The sequence below is a fragment of the Dasypus novemcinctus genome, chromosome 19 (assembly GCF_030445035.2).
Source record: "Dasypus novemcinctus isolate mDasNov1 chromosome 19, mDasNov1.1.hap2, whole genome shotgun sequence".
NCBI classification, from domain to species: Eukaryota; Metazoa; Chordata; class Mammalia; order Cingulata; family Dasypodidae; genus Dasypus; species Dasypus novemcinctus.
The window spans coordinates 68,084,290-68,101,533 of NC_080691.1; the positions used below are offsets into that span (position 1 = coordinate 68,084,290).

Sequence of the window (17,244 nt, forward strand, 5' to 3'; positions counted from 1 at the left end):
CTTTTCACGTGCTTTTTAGCCATTTGTATTTCTTCTTTTGAGAAGGGTCTGTTCAAATCACTTGCCCATTTTTAAAATGAGTTATATCTTTATTTTTGAGATACAGGATTTCTTTATATGTGCTCCATATTTGGCCCCTATATGGTTACCAAATACTTTTTCCCTTCGTGTGGGCTGTCTTTTCACTTTCTTGGCATACCCCTTTGTGATGCAAAAGGTTTTAATTTTGAGGAGATCCCATTTATCTATTTTTTCTTTTACTGCTCATGCTTTGGGTGTAAAGTTTATGAAGCCATTTCCTATTACAAAATCCTGTAGATGCTTCCTAATATTATCTTCCAAGGTCTTTATGGTCTTGGCTCTTGTATTTAGATCTTTATTCCATCTTGCATTGATTTTGTATAAGGTGTGACATGGTGGTCCTCTGTCATTCTTTGGTTATGGATATTGAGTTCCCTGCCTTCAGTTTTATTGAGTATATACCAAGAAGTGGGATTGCTGGTTTTATGGTAATTCTATTTTTAACTTTCTGTGGCATTTCCAAGCTGGTTTCCAAAGAGTCTGTGCCATTTTACAATGCTGCTAGCAATATATTAGGATTTGTATTTCTTTGTATCTTCACCAACATTTACTATTTTTTGTTTTGTTAGTGATAGCCATTTAGTGGATGTTAATTGGTATCTCCCTGTGGTTCGGATCTGCATTTCTCTGATAACCAATGATTTTGAGTATCTTTTCAGGCTTTTTGTATATCTCCTTTGGAGAAATTCTACTTAAATCACTAGTGAAGACTTATTGTCCTTGACTTCACTGCATTGGGAGTTTTTTTTTCCTTAAGCAATTTTATTAAGATATATTCACATATTATATAATCCAACTAAAGTATTCATTAAATGGCTTTTCTAAAAATGAATGCATTGTGCATTCATCTCTGCACTCAATTTTAGGGCATTTTCATTACTCCAAAAAGAAAAGTCTCTTACCCATTAGCAGTCAGCAATCCCTCTGTCCTTCCCCTGCCATTCATAACCACTAATCTAATTCTATCTCTATAACTTTATTTTTATTTACATTTCATATAAATGAAGCCTAACAATATGTAGTACTTTGTGTTTGGTTTATTTCAGTCAATTTTTTTTTTACCATTGATAGAAAAATATTAATATTTTACTATTCTCTACAGTCCATTGATTGCTTTAGGTGTATTTTCACCGAAATACCACCCTATTTTTTAATATCATGTGATATTAACATATATTTGTTCTGATTCAGGGAAGAATATGCTTAAATTTGTACTATTTTTTTAAAATACTTTAAAAAATTTTTTAAAGAAACGTAGATTACATAAATATTACATAAAAAATTTAGGGGACTCCCATATGTCCCAATCCCTAGCCCTCATTTCCCACATCAATAATATCCTTAATTAATGTGGTACAATTGTCACAATTGATGAACACATCTTGGAACATGCCACTAAGTGTTGATTATAATTTACATTATAGTTTACACTCCCACATTTTTGTAAGTTATTACAAGATATATGATGGCCTATACCTGTCACTGCAATGTCATTCATGACAATTCCCACGTCCCAAAAATATCCCTAAATTATACCTATTTTTCCTTCTCCCTCCCCTCAGAACCTCCAGTGGCCACTGCCTCCACGTCAATGATAAGAGTTCTTCCATTGCTAGGATCACAATAAGTCTATAATAGAATAACAGTAAGCCTCCTCTTGTCCATTGTTCATTCCCCAGTTCTGAGGATTCTGGGATGGTGAGGACCACTCTGTCTCTAGTTGAAAAGAGGCTTAGATCCCATGGGGTCAATGGATGGGACTATCTTGGGTGTAGTTGCAGACTCTCTGTTCCTTGAGATGGCTGTTGTCAATTATCATCTGGTTAGTTATCCTGGGTGAGCCAATGAACTGGAGAGTAGCTTTTGCAAATCTGTTGAGATTCAGGGCCCACCTGGTACATGGACAACCCAGAGATTTGAGTCTTTAGTACTAACTACAGGTTCAAATGGAAGAGGCAAAAGAGCCATGTTAGGAAAACCACCACTGAGCCCAACTCTGTCATATAGAGCATAAATTCGAAGTAGGGGCTGCTGGTAGGGTGCCAAAATCCTGAGCTGTCTGCCCTGCCTATAGTGTCCATTTGTCAAGGAAGAGAAAAGGCAACCTACTCAATGAGAGAAAATATTTGATAACCATATATCTGATAGGGGCCTAATATCTAGAATTTTAAAAGAAACCCTACATCTCAAAAATAAAAGAAACATACAACCCATTTTTTAAATATGGGCAAGAGATTGAATAGACACTTCTCTAAAGAAGAAATACAAATGTCTGAAAAGTGCATGAAAACATACTGAATATCACTAGCTATTAGAGAAATACAAATCAAAACTACAAGAGATATCATCTTACATTAGACTGGCAACTATTTAAAAAACAGGACTACAAGATTTGGAGAGGATGTGGAGGAATAGAAACCTTTATCCACTGCTGGTGGAAATATAGAATTGTGCAGCCATTGTGCACAGTTTGATGGTTCCTGTGCTATAGAAGCTAACTATAGAGGTGCCATATGATCCAGTAATCCTTCTGCTGGGAATATACATAGAAGAATTGGAAGCAGGTCCGCAAGCAGATATATGCACACCAATTTTCATATCGGCATTATTCACTATTGCCAAAAGTTGGAAACAATCCAAATGTCCATCAAGAGATGAATGGGGGGGCAAGATTGCATCTGAGTGATAATCTCTCCTGCAAAGAAGAGGCTGAGTAGAGTTGGAGTCCTGCTGGACTAGGCTATCTCAGGTGCTTGCAGGGCAGGAGGTGTCTGGACATCAATTTAGCGGGATGGTGACAGAGGAGATTCTTGCAAGAGGTAGAATTTTGGGTCTCTTTCATGGAGGTTGGGGTTGTGGGTGGGACCCTTCCCCCTGGGTCTGGTGGCCCGGCACTGGGGATTCCTGAAGGCTTTGCTATGCTGGGGAGTTTCCAAGCCCTGAGTGGGCTGTTTCAGGGGCTTGCAGTGTGGGAGGGGTCTGGAAGTTGATTTGGTGAGACAGTGATGGAGGAGATTCTTGTGAGAGGTGGAATTTTGCGTTTCTGACATGGAGGTCAGAGGTTCTGGGTGGAGCCCCTCCCCCTAGGGCTGGTGGCCAGGCCTTGGTGATCCCTAGAATCTTTGTCATGTGGGGTGTTCCCAAACCCTGAGTGGGTGGTTTCAGGGGCTTGCAGGGCAGGAAGTGTCAGGATGTCGATCTGGTGAGACAGTGACAGAGGAGATTCTTGTGAGAGGTGGAATTTTGAGTTTCTGACATGGAGGTCAGAGGTTGTGGGTAGGACCCCTCCCCCTAGGGCTGGCACCCAGCTGTGGGGATCCCTGAAGGCTGTGTTATGCTGTGGTGCTCCCAGGCATGCTGTTAACTGGATACAGGGCTCCCAGGTCTGTGTCCCCTAAACCCTGGTGGACCACACTTCAGAGACTCACACACCTTGAGTCTGCAATATCACAGACTTCCCATTCCTGAATATACCGAACCCTGAGGTCTATCTGAGGTCCTTGATTAACTAGCCCTTGGAGTTTGTGTGTTTTTTTTTTTCTCTCTCTCTCCCTGAACTAGGAGGAGTATATCAGCTGTCTTGGGGAGAGTCTAGGAAGAAAGGAGAGGTGAATCTGCTGAGAAAGCCCAATTTACCTAAACATCCAGGGATAGGAAACTTGGTCTGGGAGAAGGTGGAGGCAGAAAATCAATTAGACCTCTCCTAGCACATCAATGATGAGGAATTGTAGGAGATGCTATCCAAGCTTCCAGTAGCATATTTGGGGTTGCTGGTAAGGTGTAGGTGATCTCACATTGGAAATAAATCATAATGTAAAACATAAGATAACTAAAAATTTAGAAAATTGTATCATCGAAAATATAAACCACAAGGAAAACTCAAATGTTACCTTGTTTGAAAGCTATTGTCTCAATATCTGTACAACAGTTTCAGTAAATATAGTATGAATATGTAAAAAGATTATTGCTGTGGAAGGGAAAAGGTTTTATGTTGGATATGTGGGAGTACTGTATATTGTATATATCAATTACTGTGATCTAAAACTTTTGTGAAGATAAGGTTAATTAGAAAAAAGAAAAGAAAAAGAAAGGACATAGACAGTGAGGAAAAGACGGAAGCATTTGCCTTGACAATTTGCATACAGGGTCACACTTATTGCAGTGATGGAAGGCAAAACATCAAAAACAAAGCTTTTGCATTTTTAAATTTTTTGATACCCCAGTTTATTTTTACTTTAATTTTTCTAAAAATTAATATGTATTCTATATCTAACCTTTAAACTCATTACTATATTCCATTTTACTATTAATGGAACCTGGCAATATATTGGGCTTCACTTTCCAAGAAGTTTTGGATCACAGAGAGGTTCAACAATGGCAGGGGAGGAATACTGGTGTGGGATGTTATTGACAGGGAACACATGGTTGGCAGGGATTTCTACAGGGAATATACCCAGGGTGCATAAAAATGTTTGGATATTTTCATAGTGGATATAAATTAAAAACAACTGAGGGAGTGCTGCGTTCCTAGCCATGGGAGCTCTATCACAGTCCCTAAAGAAACAGCAACAATCCCCCAAGTGCAATGGCAAAGACCAAAAGAGAATGAAGGTCCAACAAGGAGACCTTGATACTAATGACTATGCTTGTGAGCCTGTGCACCTGAAATAAGAACAAAGCCTAGAGCTGCAGGGTGCCTAAGAGTTACCTCCTGAGAGCCTCCGTATTGCGCAAATGTGGCCAGTCTCAAAGTCAAACTCAGCTTATAAATGTGTTGCCTTCCTCCCAGCATGGGACATGACTTCCAGGGATGAGCCTCCCTGGCACCAAGGGATTACTACCAAATACCAGCTGATGATGTAACTAGAAAATGACCTTGAATAAAAGGGTCAACTCAGACCAGCAGAATAGCTCAGTCTACATATAATACCAGGAGTTAAAAATACATTTTGATCTGAATCAAGGGGGAAATGGAAAGGACAAATGAATTTATATGGCTATGAGTCTCCAAAAAGAGCCAGGAGGTTATCAGAGGGGTTGCCCTTATGCACCCCTGAGCAGAGTCCCAGAGACAGATAAAGTAGATACAACCCTGGGTATTGGTTCTTCTGATGGCTACAGAGACCCACAGCTTCTATGGTCATGGCAGATGGAGTTTAGTGCCATGTCAGTTGGCCCTGCTTTGGAGTTTGTGTTTCTGTGTGATGGAGCTGGACTCAGATGTGATCTTTGTCCAAAGCCTCTCCTTTTACTTTTACCAGAACTGTAGTTGGTGCTGGGGTTTAATATATACCCAGGGGACCTGAATCTCTGGACTGACTATGTGATAGCCAGGTCCTAAGCCTTAAAAGACTTGCAGCTCCTACACTCTGGTGCATTGGACTTACCCCTCTCAGCTAACATGGAGTTGAAGAAGGTCAACCACCACACCAGGGAGCCAAGAGTGCCTACAACTGAAAGCAGGAGGATTGCAGCCTGCATCCATGTGGAATCTAAGCCCCCACTTAATATAGATGTGGAGTGGACACAACATTCCAAGGTCCACTGGATGGAGGAATAGAGTATGGATTAGAGTGGACTTACTGATATTCTATTCATGAACTATTGTGATTAGTAATAAAAGAAAATGTGGCATTGGTGTGGAGAAAATGGCCATGGTGGCTGCTGGGGATAGGGAATGGAAGGAAGAGATGTGATGTGGGGGCATTTTCAGACATTGTATGTCTTCCCATGGCCCACTGGGTGGAATGTGGGGGAGTGTGGGCTATGATGTGGACCACTGACCATGAGGTGCAGCGGTGCTCAGAGATGTATTCACCAAATGCAATGAATGTCTCATGATGATGGAGGAGATTGTTGTTATGGGGGGAGAAGTGTGGTGAGGGGGTGGGAGGTATATGGGGACCTCATATTTTTTTAATGTAATATTAAAAAAATAAATTGAAAAAAAATAAAATTATAATAACCATGTAAAAAATGATAAAATTTCTCATTAAAAAAAAGAGATGAATGGATAAGTTGTGGTATAGACATACAATGGAATATTACTCAGCTAATAATCATTTTCTCAATTATATAGAGATTTAATTCATATAGATACAAGCCAGACCATTCACCTGTTCACACCAGTACACTTTGACAAAGGCCTACCCCAATGAAACCAACAAACCAACCAAAGAATTTTTCCTTCATGCCCCTTTACAGTCAATACCTGCCCACCCCCAGTATTTCTCACACCTGCTGGGAAGAGACCAAACTTGGTCCTCTTCTTTTACAGGACATCATTTTTTCAGTTATAATGAGCTTTGTAACTTCAATCCATTGTGCCTACTGATAAAGTTTTCTGCTTTCTTTGCAAACTCCTCCTTCTTGTATCTATTTCATTTAATAACATGTAATTTAAAAATGATCAAAATATGTTTTCAGGAGTACAGTAGATGCATTATCATGGTACATTGAGAAAACTGGCACTGAGAGTTTAACTGAATCAAAGATGTTCACACAAAAAGGGTACTTGGGATTGAAATCAGAAGCTGACCAATTTCAAATTTCATGCTTGCTACTTATTTTTTTCTCTAATACTCATTTTCCTCACCTTTGAATGGCAATAATTACATGTGTTTATGAGGACATACCTATGAATTTTCTAATGGGTCCAGGCAATCAGTGAGTAGTTGATAATGCTTTTTTTTTTTTAAAGATTTATTTATTTATTTAATTTCCCCCCCTCTACTGGAGGTCTGTTTTTGGTGTCTATTTGCTGCATCTTGTTTCTTTGTCCGCTTCTGTTGTCGTCAGCGGCACAGGAAGTGTGGGCGGCGCCATTCCTGGGCAGGCTGCACTTTCTTTCGCACTGGGCGGCTCTCCTTACGGGGCGCACTCCTTGCGCGTGGGGCTCCCCTACGCTGGGGACACCCCTGCGTGGCGCGGCACTCCTTGCGTGCATCAGCACTGCGCATGGCCAGTTCCACACGGGTCAAGGAGGCCCGGGGTTTGAACTGGGGACCTCCCATATGGTAGACGGATGCCCTAACCACTAGGCCAAAGTCCGTTTCCCGATAATGCTTTTATTATCTTAATAGGAGTCAGAGAAAATTGAGAATGTTTATTGTCACATACACATACATTCTATTCCTCTCTTTCTCCCTCTCTCTCTGTCTCATACCCACCCACAGACACACATATGCACAAGCACAGAAACACACACAGCTGCTTTCTGAAAGATCATGGCAAGTAATGCAACTCCCGCTTTTCCTGTTTGGGCCGTTGGAATGTGTCCTGGTGCTTAGAAAGACCAGGAACAAAGAGGAATCCCAGAGAAACAGAGCCATGGCCTAGTTGCGTGGTGGCTGCAAGAGTCTGCTGGGGATCATGTGACCTCTGTGGGGACCAAGTGACCCTTGCACTCAAGTCCGTGTCTTCTTATCTTCAGCAGCATCTCCATGAGCAAGTCCTAAACATGACTCAGTGTTCCAGTGACCTTCAGGTCTCTGGGCAAAGGGCCAAATGATCCCCCTCAGATGTCATCTTCCAGAGAAGAATGGTAGTTCACAGAAGCATATATTTTCTGAAAAACAATTCATTTATTGTAGACTTGCAAATGGAATGAAATGTTTGTAGTGTCCTTCCTACTCTGTTGCCTACCCCAAAACCATAACCAAATCTCCTAGAAGGCTGCAAGTGGTTTTTGTCTGAATTACAGTTTTTCTAAATAGAGACCTAACAGGAATTAGGCATATAAGCTCCTATAGGATGTGTAGATGGAAGGCAATCATCAAGTAATCTTGGAAATTTCCATCTGTGCCCTGGATATAGACAACCCCCTGCAGGTGAGGAATGAAGCTCAGTAGGCATTGTAGGGTCAGGAGAAGGGTCAGCCTCACAGAATTAAGGAACGCACCAGAATGTGGAAATGAACATTGAGACGTGCCTGAGACCTAGAGGAAACCATGCAGGCTGTGAAGGATCACTCCTGTAATGGATCTATTGCTACTTGATTCCTTAAGTGAGACTGATAGCTAGAATATACACTTCATAAAAATTTCTTCACTTAAGCAGCTCTGGGTCTTCCCAGACATAACTGAACTAGTTTTCAATCAGTCTAATTTTAGAAGCTTACACTTTGCATCTGGTTCCCTGAAGAATATTAACCAAACCTTCTCAGTTTTGCTTACTGGAATAAAAACCTCAAAGCAAAACCAAACAGAATGGTGTCAGGAGTATCTTGTGACCCAGGAAATCTGTAACTTACCTCAGAGGATAAAAACCTTGATATCCTTGAGTGCTCACTGAGAAAGGAGTCATGGAGACTGGCATGTAAGCACCTGCACAACACTTTCTAAACTCTGACTTATTTGGTGCTGAAACCAAGGACAAAGTGAATGTGCTTGAGAGAACACAGGCCTGAGAAATTGCATGTATCCTCCTCACAAGGCCCCTGGAATATCTAGTCTTCACTATGTTTGTTTTTTTACTTGTTTTACTTCTCCCCTAGCCCTCTCCTTTGCCTATAAAAGCCCTGGCTCCCATTCTCACTTTGAACAGGTTTTGGGAAGATCCCCCAGTTCCTTGCTTGTGCACTCACATAAATCACCTCCTCACAGAGACCTGTATCTCCTTGTGGCACAGGACTGGGGGTGGAGGGGCCTTCTGTTGGAAATGCCCCTGCACAGGGTAACAAGATCCCAGAAGATTCTGTTTGGTGGTGCTAAGTTCACAGCGGTTTTCTTTCTGTTGCTCACAGCTGCAAGTCTCCTGACCACAGTTCTCAGCCCACTTTCATGTCATGATTTTTCACTTAGCTGTGTTCCAAGTGGTGTCCCAACTTGGGTTACCATGTTTGAGCATGAAAGTTGATGTTTTATGAAATATAAAAATAAATTACCTTGGCAACAAGCTTCTTGGTATTTCTCAGGTACTTGTGCTAAAATCATCAGATCATGACTCAGAAAGGAAATTGGGAAGGGGAAGGTTAGAATAACAAGCTAGGAGAGGCAGGACAAGATGGTGTCTGAGTGAGTGCACCTTACAGTCTCTCCTGCAAAGAGGTGGCCAAGTGGGGATGGGGTCTTGCCAGAGTGGGCTGTCTTGGGGGCTTGCAGGGTGGAGGGTGTGTGGATATTGATTTGGAGAGACAGTGACAGAGGTAGCATTTGCTAAAGGTAGAATTGCAGGTTACAAGTACAGAGGTTGGAAGCTGTGGGCTGGTGGGACCCTTCCCTCTGGGGCTGGCAGCTGCGGTATGCCCTGAGAACTGTCGGTTGTGCAGCAGTATTCCTGGGCCCTATGGTCCCTGGATGTGTGGTCCCCAAGTCAGTGTCTCCTGAGGCCCCATAGCCCGTGTTCCATGGACCTTCATACCCTGGGTTTGCAGTGTCCCAGATTTTCCTTTCCCTAGTCCAGCACTCCTGGAGGTCTGGGATTGCCCTAGCCCTCCAGTTTTGGACTGATTCTGTGGGTGGGAGGGATTTGTGGGGGGTGCAGCAGGGGGGCCTGGCTAATATGGGTTCAATATTCTGGTGACTCCCCCCACTTCTGTTCTTTTTATTTTCCCACTTGGAGGAGCATACCGGCTAGCTTGGGGAGAGCCTGGGAAGAAAGGAGTGGCGAATCTGCTGAGAAAGCCTATTCACCTAAATACCCTGGGATAGGAAACTTGGTCTGGGAGAAGGTGGACTCAGAAAATCAACTAGCCCTCTTGTAGCACACCTTAAGGAGAGGGACTGAAGGAGGTGCATTCCAAGCTTCCAATAGCATACTTGGGGTTCCTGGTGAGGTGTGGGTGCTCTCTCTCTGGAAATTAAGTCATTGTTTTCTGTGTGGAGCTGGTTCAACAAGAACCCTCTCGAATCTCCTACCAGACCTCTCAGGTAGCTTTCCTGCTGCCCTGAAAGAGAAGTGAGAAGGGAGAAAGACCAAATGTCAGATTCCTAAGCATTTTATTTAACTGAAAAGAGTATTCCCTTGCTCGAAGCTTTGTCTGATATTTTCATGGTTTCGGTTCTTTTTCCTTCCTCTTTATCCCCTGAAGGCCATTTTTTCTGTTTTTATTTTTCTCTCTTTTTCTTCTTGTTGCTTGCTTCCCCCTCCCTTTTGTCCCTTTTTTCCTTTTCTTTCTTTCTCTTCTTTTTTATTCTTTTTATATTAGGTGCTGCAGGGAGCACTTCACATTTGCTGTATTTCTTCATCCTCAACTTTCTCTTTTCTGTGTGTATTGATTTTGGCCACCTACACTATCCCCTTTCCTCTACATCTTTCTATCCACCATCATTTATTGTTTCTCTTACATTACACCTCTCTTTGTTTGCCCCCCTATTTTTCTGACTTTTTATTTCTAATACCTTTGTTCTGTGTTCTGTCTTATATTCACTCTTTATATTATTGTCCTTTCTTTTCTCTTTCCATCTCTCCTGAACACAGTGGCCTTTTAATTCACAATATATTCCTCCCCATATTCAGTTTCTGTCTCATTATACATTCTCTGCTTTACTTACTGTTATAACTCTACAGAGCTCACATGAATCTAATATCCATTCTCCTAGATCTCACATGTTTCTTCTGTTAATACTTACTATAGTAGTATATCAATACTATATACAATAGTAGTATATCAATACTACTATTATTCATTTTATTTTCTTACTCCTTTTGTTTTCTCTGGCCCTAATATTTTCCTTCAAGTGAACTTAGACAACAACAAGGAAATAGAATAAGAAGAACAAAGTGACAAAGAGAAGACTTAACACACACAAAAACAACTAATTAAACCCCTCCACAAAGAAGCTAAGCAACTGATTAAACCTGTCAACATAAAATGATGACCAGACAGCAACAAAAAACTACAAACCAAACCAATAATCAGGAAAACATGCACCAATCCAATGAACACAGTAAAAAGCAGGAAGAGGAGCAGAACATAGAACAAGTAATTAAAGCTCTTGAAACATATATTAGGGACCAATTCAATGAAGGGAAGGAAGAGATTAAGAATATGAAAAAGGGAAACAGACTTTGGCCCAGTGGTTAGGGCATCCGTCTACCACATGGGAGGTCCGCGGTTCAAACCCTGAGCCTCCTTGACCCGTGTGCAGCTGGCCCATGTGCAGTGCTGATGCGCGCAAGGAGTGCCATGCCATGCAGGGGTGTCCCCCACGTAGGGGAGCCCCACGTGCAAGGAGTGCACCCATAAGGAGAGCCGCCCAGCACGAAGGAGGGAGCAGCCTGCAGAGGAATGGCACCGCCCACACTTCCCATGCCGCTGACAACAGAAGCAGACAAAGAAACAAGACGCAGCAAAAAGACACAGAAAACAGACAACCGGGGGAGGGGAGGGGAATTAAATAAATAAAAATAAATCTTTAAAAAAAAAGAATATGAAAAAAACACTTGAGGAGAATACAGAAGAAATTGATATACACAAAAAGATAATGGATATGATGGTGATGAACAGCACAATTCAAGAAATCAAAAATACACTCTCAGCAAATAACAGAAGACTCAAAGAGGCAGAGGAGAGAATTAGTGATATGGAAGACAGTACATCTGAAATCAAAGAGATAGCAGAACTGATGGATAAAAAGATAGAAAAAATCCAGCAGGGATGGAGGAAATTGAATGATGATGCAAAACACACAAACATACACATTATAGGTATCCTAGAAGGAGGAGAAGGGAAAGGGGACAGAAGTGGTGATGGAGGAAATAAAGGCTGAAAACTTCCCAAACCTATTGAGGGAAATGGATGTACATTATTCAGGAAGCACAACGCACCCCAAACAGCATACATCTCAACAGGCTTACCCCAAGACATACACTTGTCAAATTATCCAATAATCAAGACAAAGTGAAAACACTAAAAGTAGCAAGAGAAAAGAGAGCCATCACATACAAAGGAGGCTCCATAACATTAAGCACTGATTTCTCATCTGAAACCATGGAGGCAAGAAGGCAGTGGTATGACATAGTCAAGGTCCTAAAAGAAAAAAAATTCCAACCAAGAATACTCTACCCAACAAAGTTAGCATTCAAAAATGATGGTGAGTTCAAAATATTTACAGATAAACAGAAACTAAGAGAGTATGCAAACAAGAATCCTGCCCTTCAAGAAATACTAAAGGGAGTTCTACAGGAAGAAAGAAAAAACCAAGAAAGACAGAGTTGGAGCAGAGTGTAAGAGCAACAAAAAAGACAAACACAGATAAAATCAAACAAAATATGACAAACACAAAGCCAAAGAAAATATGGCTAACATAAGAAATTCCTTGAAAATATTAACACTGAATGTCAATCAATTAAACTCACCTGTCAAGAGACTCAGACTGGAAGATTGGATAAGGAACTATGAACCATCTATATGCTCTCTACAAGAAGCGCATCTCAGACCAAGGGATTCAAGGAGGTTGAAAGTGAATGGTTGAAAAACAATCTTACAAACAAACAATGGCCAAAAAAGGGCAGGAGTAGCTATATTAATATCAGACAAAATAGACTTTAAATGCAAAAAATAGTGAGAGACAAAGATGGACACAACATATTAGTGAAAGGGATAATCTTTCAAGAAGAAAGAACAATCATAAACATTTATGCTCCTAACAAGGGAGACTTGAAATATGTGAGGAAACACTGGACAAACTAAGTGAAGGAATAGATGCTTCTACAATTATAGTGGGGGACTTTAATACATCACTATGAACTTTGGACAGAACATCTCAAAAGAGAATCAATAAAGAAGCAAAGACTTTTGAACAATATATTAGAGGAGCTGGACCTCACAGACATATATGGAACATTATACTCAAATATAGTAGGATATACATTCTGTTCAAGTGCACATGGATCATTCTCCAAGATAGACCACATGCTAGGCCACAGAAAAAGTCTCAATGAATTCAGAAAGATTGACATCATACAAAATAATTTCTCTGACCACAGTGGAATGAAGCTGGAAATATGCTAGGGCCAGGGACCTAGATTTGGCACCAAGAATGGAACTTAAACAACACACCCTTATAAAAACAGTGGGTCAAGGAGGAAATCCCAAAAGAAATTAATAACTACCTTGAAACTATTGAAAATGATAACACAACATACCCGAGCTTATGGGATGCAACAAAAGCAGTACTGAGAGGGAAATTTATGGCCATAAATTCATACATCAAAAAAGAAGAGCTAAAATTGAAGAACTAACTGCACACTTGGAGGAATTAGTAAAAAAAACCAACAAACTAATTCCAAAGGAAGAAGAAAGAAAGACATAACTAAGATAAGAGCAGAACTAAATGAAATAGAAAATAAGAAAGCACTTGAAAAAATAAAACCAAGAGCTGGTTCTTTGAGAAGATCAATAAAATTGACAAAACCTTAGCTAGACTAACAAAGAAAAAAGGAGAGAAGATGCAATACACAAAATAAGAAAGGAGAAAGGAGATATCACCACTGACCCCACAGAAATAAAGACTATCATGAGATGATACTTTGAAAACTATATTCCAACAAGAAGGACAATTTAGAGGAAATGGACAAATTCCTAGAAACAATAAGCAGTCTACATTGACAAAAGAGGAAATTGATGATCTCACCAAACCAAACACAAGTAAAGAGATAGAATCAGTCATTAAAACCTCCCAACTAAGAAGAGCCCTGGGCCAGACAGCTTCACAGGTGATTCCACCAAACATTCCAGAAAGAACTAACACCAATCTTTCTTAAATCTTCAAAAAAATTGAAATAGAAGGAACATTGCCTAATTCATTCTATTATGCCAAGATTACTCTGGTACCAAAGCCAAACAAAGATACCACAATAAAGGAAAATTACACACCAATCTCTGAAATGAACGTAGACGTGAAAATCCTCAACAAAATACTTGCTAATCGTATTCAACAACACATGACCAAGTGGGATTCATTCCTGGTATGCAAGGATGGTTCAACATAAGAAACTCAATTAATGTAATATATCATATAAAAGATTGAAGGAGGGTGGCAGACTTGACCCAGTGTTTAGGGCATCCATCTACCACATGGGAGGTCCGTGGTTCAAACCCTGGGCCTCCTTGATTTGTGTGGAACTGGACCATGTGCAGTGTTGATGCACACAAGGAGTGCCATGCCATGCAGGGATGTCCCCCACGTAGGGGAGCCCCATGCACAAGGAGTGTACCCCATAAGGAGAGCCGCCCAGCATGAAAGAAAGTGCAGGCTGCCCAGGAATGGTGCTGCACACATGAAGAACTGACACAACAAGATGGCGCAACAAAAAGAAACACAGATTCCCATGTTGCTGACAACAACAGAAGTGGACAAAGAAGATGCAGCAAATAGACACAGAGAACAGACAACCAGTGTGGTGGTGGGAGGGGAGAGAAATAAATAAATAAATCTTAAAAAAAATAAACCCACAGCTAACATCATTTACAATGGTGAAATCCTAAAATCTTTCCCTCTAAGATCAGGAACAAGACAAGGATGCCTATTATCACCCATTCTATGTAACAGAGTCTTAGAAGTACTTGTTCAAGCACTGAGGCAATCACCAGACATAAAACGCATCCAAATTGGAAAGAAAGAAGTCAAAATTTCACTATTTGCAGATAATGTGATCCTATACATAGAAAACCCCGAGGAGTCTACAAGAAAGCTTCTAGAACTTATAAATGATGTTCAGTAAAGCCACAGGTTACAAGATCAATGCGCAAAAAATCAGTAGCATTTCTATACACCAATAATGATCAATCTGAGGAGGAAATCAGGAATCAAATACCATTTCCAATAGTAAACAAAATCAAATACCTAGGAATAAATTTAACTAGAGATGTAAAAGAAATCTATGATAAGCTGGAGGTAAGTATTTATACAGGGAAGGGATAAAATGGGGGCTTAGGATGGGACTTTGTGGGCTTGAGGGGGGCTAGGGATGGGAGGATGGGGCAGATGGCCCAAGAAATTGGGGGAACATTTGAACATAGGAGATTGTCAGGTATATGGTTAAAATTATAATGCAGAAAAACTCTTTAGAAAATATAGTATGGAAGATTACCTGTTTAAGATGCTTAAGGGGGGGCATCTGACACAGGGCAGGCTTCTAGGGAGTGTGTGAGTGTTCATTTTGTCATAGTGCGTTATATCATTGGGTGGAGACCCATACAATGAGAGTGAAGGTATACACACATCCTGGGCAGGATTGATGTTCTGAAACAAAGGGAATTGTATCTTTCAAGAGAATTGGTGGTTCCCAATGGGTTCGGGTAGTCAAGTATGTCAAGTCCTCAACATTGCTGCAAGTATCTCTGAATATGGTCTTCAAGTAATGAAGATTGATTGTTGTGGTGGGCCCTGATGGGAGGGGAAAGAGGGGTTGAATAGATGGAATCAGTGTAACTGTGCGGCAATAAAAGTGTTCCACAAGACATTCAATTATGGATATAGAACATGTTAAATTACACAAAAAATGTATAAATGTCTATAGGCTAAAAATGCAAACCATAATGTAAAACATAAAATAACTAAAAATTTAGAAAATTGTATAGTCAAAAATACAAAGCATAATGTAAACTCAAATGGAACCATGTTTGAAAGCTATTGTTTCAATATTTGTACAACAGCTGCAGCAAAAATAATATGAACACATAAAAGGATCATTGCTGGGGAAGGCACAAAATGATGTTGGATATGTGGGAGTACCATATACTGTACATGTGAATTACTGTGATCTAAAACTTATGTGAAGACAAACTTAATAATTAGGGAAAAAAAGAAAGGATGTAGACACTGAGGAAGAAATGGAAGAAATTGCCTTGCCACTGTACATGCAGGACAATACCTATAGCAGTGATGAAAGGCAAAATGTCAAAAACAAAACTTTTTCATTTTTTCATTTTTTGATACCCCAGTTTTTCTTTTTTTTATTTTTTAATGTTACATAAAAAAATATGAGGTCCCCATATACCCTCCACCCCCCCACCCCACTCCTCCCACATCAGCAACTTCTTTCATCATTGTGGCACATTCATTGCATTTGGTGAATACATTTTGGAGCACTGCTGCACCACAGGGATAGTGGTTACATTGTAGTTTACACTCTCACCCAGTCCACCCAGTGGGCCATGGGAGGACATATGATGTCCAGGAACTGTCCCTGGACATCCTGAAAATGCCCCCACATCATATCTCTTCTTCCCTCTCCCTACTCTCAGCAGCTACCATGGCCACTTTCTCCACATTAATGCTACCTTTTCTTCCATTACTAATCACAATAGTTCCAGAATAGAATATCAGTAAGTCCACTCTAATCCATACTCTATTCCTCCATCCTGTGGACCCTGGGATGGTTATGTCCACTCCACCTCTATATTGAGATGGGGCTTAGATTCCACATGGATGATGGATGCAATTCTCCTGCATGCAGTTGTAGGCACTCTTGGCTCCCTGGTGTGGTGGTTGAGCATCTTTTCACATGCATTTTGGCCATTAGTATTACCTCTTTGGAAAATTTTCTAGTCTTTTGGCTTTTTAAAAATTGGGTTGCTTGCCATTTTGTCAAGTTGTGTGATCTCTTTATATAATGTGGAAATAAACCCTTGTCAAATATGTGGATTCTGAAGATATTTTCTCATTGATTTGGCTACCTTTTCACCATCATAGTAAAATTTTTTAAGCACAAAAGTGTTCAATTTTGAGAAAGTCCTATTTACCTATTTTTTCTTTATTGCCTGTGCTTTGGGTGTAATCTCCATGGAACCACCATGTACCACAAGGTACTAAAGATGCTGACCTAATTTTTTTGTTCTAGGAGTTTTATTGTCCTTGCATTTATATTTAGTTGTTTGATCCATTTTGAGTTCATTTTTTAATAAGGTGTGGGATAGGGGGCACTTTCTTTAGGTAAGAATATCCAGTTTTCCCAGTACCATTTGTTGAAGAGGCTGTACTGACCTGGCCGAGTAGCTTTGACAGCTCTGTGAAAAATCACTTAACCATAGATTTGAAGGTCTTGTTTTGAGCACTTGGTTTGATTCCATTTGGCAATCTGTCTGTCTTTATTCAAGTACCAAGCTGTTATTACCTCTGTAACAAGATGCGGTCACCCCTCGGGCTGAAGTGTGGTTTGCTGGCCTGGCGGGGGAGCAGCCGCGGCAGGCCAAGCCGCTGCCCCCATAATAGGGTG

The 17,244-nt window shown here is 40.6% G+C and overlaps 1 long non-coding RNA gene across 3 annotated transcripts in view; it reads right to left on the reverse strand.

The window, feature by feature from the left end:
- Window positions 1-7,166: 7,166 nt before the first annotated feature.
- Window positions 7,167-17,244, reverse strand: part of LOC131274630 (uncharacterized) — a 70,731-nt gene continuing 60,653 nt past the window's right edge. For 2 of the 3 annotated variants that reach the window (XR_009181919.1, XR_009181917.2), the window contains 2 exons: window positions 9,790-9,967; window positions 7,167-7,648 (listed from right to left, as the gene is read on the reverse strand). This is a non-coding gene — a long non-coding RNA (uncharacterized lncRNA). Of the gene's footprint in view, window positions 7,649-8,965; window positions 9,005-9,789; window positions 9,968-17,244 lie in introns of all 3 variants that reach the window. The other variant, XR_009181918.2, reaches the window with a different exon arrangement.